At 39.0% G+C, this 13227-nt stretch overlaps 1 protein-coding gene across 7 annotated transcripts in view; it reads right to left on the reverse strand.

Annotated features, from left to right (window-relative positions):
* Nucleotides 1-13227, reverse strand: part of LOC105496187 (ASXL transcriptional regulator 1) — a 75910-nt gene that overhangs the window by 31841 nt on the left and 30842 nt on the right. The gene's annotated exons all lie outside the window — the stretch shown is intronic.

Here is a 13227-nt window from a genome sequence, read left to right on the forward strand (position 1 = left end):
TAATAGGACAAACTGAAATAAAGAGCTACCTGACAGGACGCACCAAGAACCTAGCATCACTTCTCTGCTATACCTGACAAAGATGCAAAACCTGAATCCAATTATGAAAAAACTCAAACTGAAAAAGATTCCACAAAATAACTGATCTGTAGTCTTCAAAGAGTCAAGGTCACGAATATCAAAGAAAGATGAAAGAACTGTTCTAGAATGAAGGAGACCAAAGACATATGACAACTCCATGCAACACATAATTCTGACCTAGACCCTTTAAACAAAAAGGGCATTACATGGACAATTAGCTAAACTTTAATGAAATCTGAAGATTAGATGGTAATAATGACTCAATGTAATTTTCTAAATTTTATGAACGTATTGTGGACATGTAGCAAGGAGAATGTCATTAACTTTAAGGCAAATACACTAAAGTATTAATACTAAAGTATTAAGGGTAGGGCCAGGCACGGTGGTGCACACCTGTAATCCCACCACTTTGGGAGGCTAAGGCAAGAGGATCACTTGAGCCCAGAAGTTCAAAAAATTAAAATTAAAAAAAATTAACCAGGCATGGTGGCACACACTTGTAATCCCAGCTACTCAGGAGTCTGAGGCAGGAGGATCGCTTATGCCCTGGAGTGAGCTATGATTCTACCACTGCACTCCAGCCTGTACGATAGAGTGACAGACCCTGTCTCAATAAATAAATAAAAATATTAAGGAGCAATTGGGCTCTAAAATGGGTCAGGAAAAAATAAAGTTCTTTGTACTGTACTTGGAACTTTATGAAAGCTTAAAATTGCTACAAAATAAAAATTATTTTTTAAATGGGCAAAACTAATAGAAAATTCACACAGGAAGATGATAAAATGGTCAGCAAGCATATGAAAAGGAATTCATCATCAGGGAAATGCAAACTAAAACAATGAGATGTGAAAAGAAAGCATAATTATTTATATCAATGCAGAAACTTTGAAAACATTCAACACATACATTCATGATAAAAACTCTCAGTAAACCAGGAATAGAAGAAAATGTCCTCAACTTGATAAAGACCATCTATAAAATATCTATAAGTAACATCATACTAGTGGTGAAAGACTAAAGGTTTTCTATCTGAAACTGGGAATAAGGCAAGGATGTCCACACTAAGCACTCATATTCGACACAGCAAACAAGTCCCAGGCAAGAAAAGGAAATAAAATGTACACATATCAGAAAGGAACATATTAAACAGGCCCTATTCACAGATGATATGATGGTCTAACAGATAAAATCCTAAAGATTCTAGAAGAAAAACTTGTAGAACTAATAAGTGAGTTTATAAAGGTCACACAATATAGATCAACACACGAACATCAATAATGTCTATATATTAGCAATCAACAATTAGAAACAAAAATTAAAAGCACAATTTCATTTATAATAGTTTACAAAAAAAAAAAACTAGGTTGGGAGGCCGAGACGGGCGGATCACGAGGTCAGAAGATCGAGACCATCCTGGCTAACACGGTGAAACCCCGTCTCTACTAAAAATACAAAAAATTAGCCGGGCGAGGTGGCGGGCGCCTGTAGTCCCAGCTACACGGGAGGCTGAGGCAGGAGAATGGCGGGAACCCGGGAGGCGGAGCTTGCAGTGAGCTGAGATCCGGCCACTGCACTCCAGCCCGGGCGACAGAGCGAGACTCCGTCTCAACAAAAAAAAAAAAAAAAAAAAAAAAAAAACTAGGTATGTATCTAACAAAACTGCACAAAATATGCATGCTAAAACCTATGAAATGCTGATAAAAAACATCAAAGACGACCTAAATACATTAAGTAAAGGAAGAGGCACAGAAAGATAAATATTACATGTTGTCACTCCTATGTGGGAGCTAAAAGAGTTGATCTCATGGAGGTAGAGAGTAAAATGATGGTTACCAGAGCTGGGAAGCATGCAGGGAGATAAAGAGGAGTTGGTCAATGGGTACAAACATACAGTTAGACAGAAGAAATTAGTTCCAGCGTTCAACAGCACAGTATAGTGACTGTAGTTAACAATAATTTGTTGTATATTTCAAAATACCTAGAAGGGAAGAGTTGAAAAGTTCCCAGCATAAAGAAGTGATAAATATTTGAGGTGATGTATATCCTAAATACCTTGCTTTGATCATTATACACTAAATGCCTGTATAAAAATATCACATGCACCCCATAAATATCAACAATTATGTACATTTAAAAAGACAACCTAAATTAATGTAAAAAACATATTATATCCATGAACTGGAAGACAACATGGCCAAGATTCACTTCTCCCCAAACTAACCAATGGGTTTCATGCATTTACCATTGAAACTCCACCAAAATTTATTGTAGATAATACGATTCTAAAATTTATACACAGCCAACTGTGGTGGCTCATGCCTTTAATCCCACACTTTGGGAGGCTGAGCAGAAAGACCACTTGAGCCCAGGTGTTTGAGACCAACCTGGGCAACAGGGTGACACCCCAGCACTACAAAAAATGTAAAAATTAGCTGGGAGTGGTGGTGTACATCTGTAGTCCCAGCTACCTGGAAGCCTGAGGCAGGAGGATCCCTCGAGCTCAGGAATTCGAGGCAGCAGTGAATTATGATCACACCACCACACCCCAGCCCGGGCAACAGACTGAGGCCGTCTCAAGAAAATAAATAATAAATAAATAAATAAAATTTCCATGTACAGACAAAGAAACCAGAATAGCTGAAACAACTCTGAAAAAGAAAAATGAAGGTGGAGGAATAACACTACCTGATTTTAGGACTTACTATACAGCTACATTACAGAAATCAAGACAGTACAGTATTGACAGAGGAATAGATGTATAGGTCAGTGAGCCAGAACAGTGTGTGTAGGAAAAGAACTTTTCACAAAATATGGCCAACTGACTTTTGCTAGAGGTGAGAAAGCAATTTAATAGAGAAAGAATAATCATTTTAAGCAAATGGTTCTGGAATAATTGGCCCCCAAAAAGGAAAATGAACATTGATAAAACCTTATGCTTAATTTAAAAATTAATTCAAATGCGATCACAGACTTAAATGTAAAGCATACAACTTTCAGGAAAAAAAAATAGGAGAAAATTTTGTTAGCCAGAGTGCTTAGATATGACACCAAAAAAAAAAAAAAAAAAAAACTATAAAATTTAAAAATAGATAAATTAGACTTCATAAGAATTCAAACCTTTTGCTCTATGAAACACACTCTTAAGAAAATTAAAAGATTAGGAGAAAATATTTGCAAATCACATATCCAACAAATAACTTGTATCCTAGAACACTCAACAACAAGAAAAAATCCAATTTGAAAATAGAAAAGACTTGAACATAAACTACACCAAAGAGAATATTCAAATGGAACCTAAGTACATGAAAAGATATTCAACATCATTAGTCATTACGGAAATGCAAATTTAAGGCATGAGATACTACTATCCACCTATTACAATGAACAGAAGGAAAAATACTGACAATACCAAGTGCGAATAAGAAAGCGAACAATTGGATTTCTCATACATTGTTAGTGGGAATGAAAAACTACCACCACTCTGGAAAACAGTATAGTCGTTTCTTACAGAGTTAAGTATACAGGTATCATACGACCCAGCAATTCCACTCACAGGTGGGTATTCATCCTAGAAAAATAAAAATATTTTCACACTGAAATCTGCATACAAATGTTCACAGCAGCTTTATTTGTAATAGCCCCAAACTGGGAACAACTCAAACGTTCTTCAGTGGGGCCAGGCACAGTGGCGCATGACTAATCCAAGCACTTTGGGAGGCCCAGGCAGGAGGACAGATTGAGCCCAGGAGTTGGAGACCAAAAACAAAGCAAGACCCCGTCTCTATTTTTAACTGGGGGGGTGGGAAATGTTCTTCAATGGAAGAACGGGTAAACTGTAGTGTGCCCAAGAATAGAATACTACTCACCAACAAAAAGAAACACTGTTAATACATAGAACTTGGATCGATATCAAAGGCATTTTGCTGAGTTAAAAAAGAAAAGCCAATCTCAAAGGTAACATATTATATGATTCTATTTACAGCAGTCACCACTTACCCTTGCTTTCAGTTACCCATGGTCAACTGCAGCCTGAAAATATTACAGTATTTTGAGAGAGAAACCACATTCACATAACTTTTATTACAGTAAATTGTTATAATTTTATATTACTGTTAATCTCTTACTGTGCCTAATTTATAAATTAAATTTCATCACAGGTGTACATGTATAGTAGGCCGGGTGCAGTGACTCACACCTGTAATCCCAGCACTTTGGGAGGCTAATGTGGGTGGATCACTTGAGGTCAGGAGTTCGAGACCAGCCTGACCAACATGGTGAAACCCCGCCTCAACTAAAAATACAAAAAAATTATCCTGGCATGGTAGCATGAACCTGTAACCCCAGTTACCCAGGAGGCTGAGGCCGAAGAATCGCTTGAACCTATGAGGCGGAGGTTGCAGTGAGTCAAGATCACACCACTGCACCCTAGTCTGGATGACGAGAGCGAGACTGCGTCTCAAAAAAAGAAACACACACACACATACAGTTCAGTACTACAGCTGGTTTCAGGCATCCACTGGGGGTCTTAGAACATATCAACACAGATAAGGGGGGACTACTGTATTACGACATTCTGAGAAAGATAAAATTATAGCGAAAGTGATACAATTCAGACAATCGGTGGTTGCTGAGATTAAAGTTGGTTGGTGGGGGGGATGGGGGAAGGACATGATGACTACAAAGGCATTTCATTAAAATGATGGACTACTTCTATAACCTGACTGTAGTGATAATTACATGAAATCTATACATGTGATAAAACTTCATAGAACTGTACATTAACCATGCCAACTCAAAAGAGTTCATGTGAAAATACGAAATAAGGCATGAGGTTTAGTTAATACTATTATACCGATGTCAAGTTCCTAGTTTTAATAACTATACTATGGTTATGCAAAATGTTATCATGGGGGAAGTGGGTGAAAGATACCTCAGAACTCTGTATTATTTCTGTAGTTTTTAGTAAGCCTACAATTATTTCTAAAAGAAAAGTTGAAAAAAACTTTTCAAGCACAACAGGGACCAAATTTACCCTCACCTTAAACCACTAAAATAACTAACAAAACATGAAACAAACTATAGCTTTCAAGACGCTGCACAGCAGGCAATGAGAGACAGTGATCCCCGAAAGAGGGGAAACCAAAGATATGAGTCCTATGATTGCCAAACTTAGCGCCTGGAGAGAGTTTCCTGGGCACCATGCAGAAGCAGAAGGCCTATGGAGGCTGCAGAACTCAAAATTGAAGAGACAGAGCTCAGCTGAGAGTGCAGGACTTAGGCAGCTAGAATTCATGGGACAATATCACATAGTAGAGGGCTGCGGCGATCTAGAGAGGAAATCTCTCAAGTACTCAGCTAAGTACTCACTGGCCCATAGTGTGATGAAAGACCATGGGCAGCAAGGAGAGGAAAACAACACCCAAAAGGATTATGAACAGTACTCTGCCCTTACCCACTCAAGTAGCTATTAGACTGGAAATCTCAAGACAACCCTCAAGATTTGTGAAGAATCTTGTCTCAGAAGTGGTGAGGAATTAGCCATAGACCAACTACTACACTGTTACCAGCTAACAAATCTTACAAACAAGACCTAAAAGAATCAACGGTTTTCAAGTGACTTAACTGCATCCAATGACAAAGTTAAAGAATATATGTAGAAATACAAATATCCCCAGCACCCAACGAGGTAAAACCCACTGTCTGACATCCAATCAAAGATCACCAGGCAAAAGGCAGGGGGAAAAAAAGTATACTAAAGAGAATAGTCAATTGTAACCAACCCTGAAATGACACAGATGTTAGAATGAGTACACAAGGACATTATAAGAGTTATAACTGCATTTCATATATTCAAAAATTTAAGCAGAGACAGGAAAGATTTTTTGTTTTTAAACCAAATCAAAATTCTAAGGATAAAAAAGGTAAAATATGGCAGGCATGGTGGCTCATGCTTGTAATCCCAGCAATTTGGGAGGCTGAGGCAGGCATATCACTTGAGGTCAGGAGTTCAAGACCAGCCTGGCCAACATAGCGAAACCCCGTCTCTACTACAAATACAAAAATGAGCCATGCATAGTGGCGGATGTCTGTAGTCCCAGCTACTCGGGAGGCTGAGGCGGGAGGACCGTTTGAAACCAGGGGGTGGAGGTTGTAGTGAGCTGAAATTGCGCCACTGCACCCCAGCCCGGGCAACAGAGACTTGGTCTTTAAAAAAAAAAAAAAAAGTAAAATATGTGAGATTTTTTTTTAAATGCTAAATGTGACTAATTTCAGATTACATACTGCAAAAGAAAGTAAATTCAAAGGCACAGAAATAGAATATTTCAAATAAAACACAGGTTTTAAAAAAAAAAAAACTATCAGTAAGCTATGGGGCAACTTCAAGCAGCTTAATGTTTGGATAAAGATATCTGGAGAAATCAGATGGAAAGTAATTTGAAAAAATGGCAAAAAAAAAAAAAAATCTGAAACCTGAAGAAAACTATAAACCGACATATCCAAGAACATCAATGAACCACAAGCACAATAAACACAAGAAAAACCATACTGGCATATCATAATCCAATGCTCAAAACCAGTAATAAAGAGAAAATAATAAAAACAGCAAGGAAAAAAAAAGCATGCAAAATACAGAACAAAGATAGCAGATTTCTTGTTAGAAACAAGGTGAGTGACAAGACAGTGGCATATCATCTTTAAAGTACTGAGAGAAAAAAACCTGTCAACTACGTATTCTTTTTTTTTTTTTTTTTTTTTGCAACTAGTCTCGCTCTTGTCACCCAGGCTAGACTGCAGTGGCACGATCTTGGCTAACTGTAACCTCTGCTTCCCAGGTTCAAGCAATTCTCCTGCCTCAGCCTCCCAAGTAGCTGGGATTACAGGTGCCTGCCACCATGCCCGACTAATTTTTGCATTTTTAGTAAAGATGGGATTTCACTATGTTGGCCAGGCTGGGCCGACTCAGCCTCCCAAAGTGCTGGGATTATAGGCACAAGCCACCACCCCAAGCCCAACCTTTATTCTTAATCCAGCAAAAGTATCTTAATAAAACAAAATCAGCCACAAATGGCTACATACACTATGATTCCATTTGTATAAAATATCCAGAACAGGTAAATCCACAGAAACAGAGCAGACTAGTGTTTGCCAGAAGCTAGTGAAGGGAAAAGGGCAGAGAGAAAAATGCTTAATAAATACAGGGTTTTCTTTTAGAGTAAAAACAATATTTTGGAACCAGATAGATATGGTGGTTACCCAACACTGTGAATGTACTGAATGCCACTTAACTGAGCACTTTAAAATGGTTAAGGCTGAGAATCGCTTGAACCCAGGAGGCAGACGTTGCAGTGAGCCGAGATCACGTCACTGCACTCCAGCCTGGGTGACAGAGTGGGACTCCGTCTCAGAAAATATACATAAAATAAAGAATAAAATAAAATAGTTAATTTTGTTATGTGAATTTCATCTCAATTTTTAAAAGAGAAACAACCTATTGATTCATGTAACAACATGAATGAATTTTAAATGTATTTTTCTAAGGAAAGAAACCACAGCCAAAACGATACATAACAATAACTTTATAACGGTGTTTTGATTAGATACTATAAGGCTACAAACGAACCGATCTATACATAAATACTATACTACAATTGGTAAATTTGTTTCACATCTAAGGAAACATGACAACTAAATGCAATGTGGTATTCCGATTGTGTACTGTAACAGAAAAATAACAGTGGAAAAACTGATGAAATGCAAAGACATTATAGGCGTGAGCCAAGGCACTTGGCCTATACTTTTAAACTTACGTCTCAGAGCAAGCTTGTCCAACCTGTGGCCAGCAGGTCGCACACAGCCCAGGACAGCTTTCAATGCAGCCCAACACAAATTTGTAAACTTTGAATGCGGCCCAACACTAATTCACAAACTTTTCTTAAAACACAATTGGCTTGCCACGGTGACTCACGCCTGCAATCCCAGCAGCATTTGGAAGGCCCAGGCAGGTGGATCACTTGAGGTCAGGAGTTCGAGACCAGCCTGGCCAATATGATGAAACCTATCTCTACTAAAAATACAAAAAATTAGCTGGGAATGGTGGCGTGCACCTGTAATTCCAGCTACTTGGGAGGCTGAGGCAGGAGAATTGCTTTAACCTGGGAGGTGGTGGTTGCAGTGAGCCGAGATCATGCCACTGCACTCCAGTCTGGGTGACAAAGTGAGACTCCATCTCAAAAAAAAAAAAAAAAAAGGCCAGGATCGGTGGCTCACACCTGTAATCCCAGCAGTTTGGGAGGCCAAGGCAGGTGGATTACAAGGTCAGGAGTTCGAGACCAGCCTGGCCAATATGATGAAATCCTGTCTCTACTAAAAATACAAAAAAAAAAGAAAAATAGCCAGGTATGGTGGCTCACATCTTTAATCCCAGCTACTTGGGAGGCTGAGGCAGGACAACTGCTTGAACCTGGGAGGTGGAGGTTGCAGTGAGCCAAGATCACGCCACTGCACTCCAGCCTGGGCTACAGAGCACGACTTCATCTCGGGAAAAAGAAAAATACAGAAAAAAAAAAAAAAAAAAAAGCCACTGCGTGTTTTTTTGGTTGTTTTCTTTTTTTTTTTTTTTTTTCTTTTTTGCGATTTTTAATTTTTAGCTCATCAGCTATCATTAGTGTATTTTACGTGTGGCCCAAGACAATTCTTCTAATGTGGCCCAGGGAAGCCAAAAGATTGGACACTACTGTTTAGAGTTATTTCAAAATGAACACATAAAAAATGCTAACTTACATATGTAGTATGTGACCTTATGTATAAACAAATATGTATACAGAGAGAGAATGAGAGTTTGAGCTCAAAAATGTTTTTTTTTTTTTTTGAGACGGAGTCTCGCTGTGTCTCCCAGGCTGGAGTGCAGTGGCGTGATCTCGGCTCACTGCAAGCTCCGCCTCCCGGGTTCACGCCATTCTCCCGCCTCAGCCTCCCAAGTAGCTGAGACTACAGGCGCCCGCCACCACGCCCGGCTAGTTTTTTGTATTTTTAGTAGAGACGGGGTTTCACCATGTTAGCCAGGATAGTCTCGATCTCCTGACCTCGTGATCCACCCGCCTCAGCCTCCCAAAGTGCTGGGATTACAGGCTTGAGCCACCGCGCCCGGCCCAAAAATGTTTTTTATATTACCATTAGGGGAATAATTTAAGTGAATCCTACTGGTGTAGGCACTGAAAAGTAATGCAGTGACAATATCAGAATTGTGCTTTAGAATTATTCTGACAGTAGTTTGTACACTGCATTAGAGACAGAAAAAGTCTGGGAACTAGAGTGCCAATTAAGAAGCTAATGCAACAATTCAGCAAGAGGTAATTACTCCCTAACTAAGAATGTTAGGAATATAAGGAAAAAGATTGTTATAGCATTAAATAAGAATAAATAAGGAGGGAAATGAGAAAACATGTATATCTGTATACCCTTACAAAAATAAACACACAAAGGATAAGCCCTACCTAACAAAGCTAAAAAGCAAGCCTCAAAAGAATTAGTTTCCAGCTAACTCATTTGCACTCCAGAACAAAGCTCAAAAATACCGACATGAATACAAAAATATCCACAACCCAAAGTAAAATTCACAATGTCTTTCATCTAAACAGAATGTATTAGGATTATAAAGAACCGGGAAAATCTGACCCATAATGACAAGAAAAATAGAAGACATAAAAACAGACCCAAAAATGATACAGAGATGAAATCAGAAGAGATTATGAAGACAGTTATTATATTTCACGTGTTCAACACTGAGCATGTTAAGCAGAGAAATGTAAGATGTTTTTTAAGAAACAAACCAGACGCCGTTGCTCACGCCTATAATCCCAGCACTCTGGGAGGCTGAGGCAGGTGGATCACCTGAGGTCAGGGGTTCAAGACCAGCCTGGCAAACATGGTGAAACCCTGTCTCTACTAAAAGTACAAAAACTAGCCGGACGTGGCGGTGCACATCTGTAATCCCAGCTACTTGAGAGGCTGTGGCAGGAGAATCGCTTGAACCTGGGAGGCGGAGGTTGCAGTGAGCCAAGATCATGCCACTGCACTCCAGCCTGGGTGAGAGAACGAGACTCCGTCTCAAAAAAAAAAAAAAAGAAAAAAAAAAACAAACTGAATTTTTAAAGATAAAAGGTAGAATTCTGGATGACAGTAACAGCAGATTTAACACGGGAAAGATAAAGACTAGTGAAATGAAGATACATCAGTAGAAACTACCCAAAACAAAGAGAATAAAATGACTAAAAAAACAAACAGTGCGTCAGTGAGTGAATGACTACTTCAAGCAGCTAAATATACATGTAATTACAGACTCCATATGCGGTGGGGAAGTACAAAAGAAAAATATTTCAACAAATAATAGCTGAATACTTAAATATTATCCAAGAAGCTCAAGAGAATTCAAACACAAGAAATATGAAGCAAACTACAACAAAGTATATAATAAACACATTGCTGAAAAGCAGTGATAAAAAGAAAATCTTAAAAATTAACCAAAAAAGGCAAAAAAGATAAAATGCTCACTGAAGAATAAAGATTAAAATAACAACAGATTTCACAGGAGAAATAATGCAAGTTAGAGACAGTGGAGCAACATCTTTAAAGTACACAAAGAGAAAAAAAAACCTGTCAACCTAGAATTCTGTATCAATGGAAAATATCTTTCCAAAAACAAGAGGAAGTACTTTTTCAAACACACAAAAGCTTAAAGATATCACCAGCAGACCTACACTGCAAGAAACACATTAAAGGAAGTCCTCTGGCAGAAAGAAAATCTGAACTGATGAGAAAAAATAAAGAAAATCTGGCAGATGAGAATCTGGAACTGCTCATAGGCAATAAAGAACACCAGAAATGGAAAATACATAAAGTAAAAGACATTTTTTCTTACTTTTAAAATCTTTTTAGGCCAGGCACGGTGGCTCATGCCTGTAATCCCAGCACTTTGGGAAGCCAAGACAGGCGGATCACTTGAGCTCAGGAGTTTGAGACCTGCCTGGCCAACATGGCAAAACCCCATCCCTACTAATAATACAAAAATCAGCCAGGCATGACGGCGTGCACCTGTAATCCCAGCTACTCAGGAGGCTGAGGCATGAGAATCACTTGAACCCAGGAGGCAGAGGCTGCAGTAAGCCGAGACTGCACCACTGCACTCTAGCCTGGGCAACGGAGTGAGACTCCATCTCAAAAAATTGTTTTAAAAAAATTGACTACTTAAATGAAAAATAATAATGTATTGTGAAGTTTACAACATAGGTACAAGTGAAGTGTATGACAAAGCACAAAGATTGAGAGGAAAATGAAGTGCACTGCTGTAAGGTTCTTATAATGTAGGTGAAGTGGAATAATATTAAAGACCAAGTTTCACAAGTTGAATTCAATAAACACTAAAGCAGCCACTAAAATAACAAAGTGCTAATGAGCCAAGAAAGAAGCTAAAAATGAACCACTAAAAAATTCTCAATCCAGGCCAGGCATGGTGTGGCTCACTCCTGTAATCCCAGCACTTTTGGAGGCCGAGACGGGGGATCACTTGCGGTCAGGAATTCGAGACCAGCTTGGCCAACGTGGTGAAACCCCGTCTCTGCTAAAAATACAAAAATTAGGCCAGGCACGGTGGCTCACGCCTGTAATCCCAGCACTTTGGGAGGCCGAGGCGGGCAGATCATGAGATAAGGAATTTGAGACCAGCCTGGCCAACATAGTGAAACCCTGTCTCTACTAAAAATACAAAACATTAGCTGGGAGTGGTAATGGGCACCTGTAATCCCAGCTACATGGGAGGCTAAGGCAGGAGAATAGCTTGAACCCAGGAGGCGGAGATTGCAGTGAGCCAAGATCATGCCACTGCACTCCAGCCCAGGTGACAGTGCAAGACTCCGTCTCAAACAAACAAATGAAAAAAAATTAGCCAGGCATGGTGGCAGGCACCTGTAATCCCAGCTACTTGGGAGGCCGAGATAGGAAAACTGCTTGAACCCAGGAGGCAAAGGTTGCAGTGAGTCGAGATTGCACCACTGCACTCCAGCCTAGATGACAGAGTGACAGTCCATTTTAAAAAAACAAAACAAACAAACACCACATCGGACAAACAGAAAAGATGGTAGATTTAAACTCTATAAAAATCAGTAAATGGTCGGCCGCAGTGGCTCACACTTGTAATCCTAGCACTTTGGGAGGCCGAGGCAGGCAGATCACAAGGTCAGGAGTTCGAGACCAGCCTGGCCAATATGGTGAAACCCCGTCTCTATTAAAAATACAAAAGTTAGCTGGGTGTGGTGGCAGGTGCCTATAGTCCCAGCTACTTGGGAGGCTGAGGCAGGAGAGTCACTTGAACCCAGGAGGTGGAGGTTGGAGTGAGCTGAGATCGTGCCACTGCACTCCAGCCTGGGTGACAGAGCGAGACTCCATCTCAAAAAAAAAATCAGTAATCACATTAAACATAAACAGTCTACAAACTCCAATTAAAAGGCAAACACTATCAAACTGGATAAAAGCAAGATCCAACTACATGATGCTTGAAAAAAAAAAAAAAAACACTTTAAACATAAAGACACAGGTGATAAGTATTTTTAAATAGAAAAATAGATGCCATATAAACACTAATCAAATGAAAAGCATGAGTAGCTATATTATTATTAGACAAAGTAAATTCTGTCATTTCAAAATGACAGAGACCAATTTATCAAGACGACAATCATAAATGTTTATGTACCTTATAAGTAAATTTCAAAATACAAGAAGCAAAAAACAAACAGAATTGAGATTTTAACACCCTCTCTCTATAACTGATAGAATAGAAAATCGGTAAGAATACAGAAGACTTGAACATTATCAATCAACAAGCCAATCAACATTAATAGAATGCTCTACCTAACAACAGTAGAACACACCTTCTTTTCAAGTGCCTGCAGAACCTTTATCAAAACACTTTATTCTGATCCATAAAACAAGCCTCAATCAATTTAAAAGGATTCAAATCATACAAGGTATGTTCTCTTACCACAATGGAATTAAATTAGAAATCAGTAACAAAGATCTCTGGATTTTTATTCCCCAAATATAATACTGCACTTCTAAATAATCAGTAAGTTAAAGAATAAATCAGAAGAAAAA

This window comes from Macaca nemestrina, chromosome 15 (genome assembly GCF_043159975.1).
Source record: "Macaca nemestrina isolate mMacNem1 chromosome 15, mMacNem.hap1, whole genome shotgun sequence".
Taxonomy (NCBI): domain Eukaryota; kingdom Metazoa; phylum Chordata; class Mammalia; order Primates; family Cercopithecidae; genus Macaca; species Macaca nemestrina.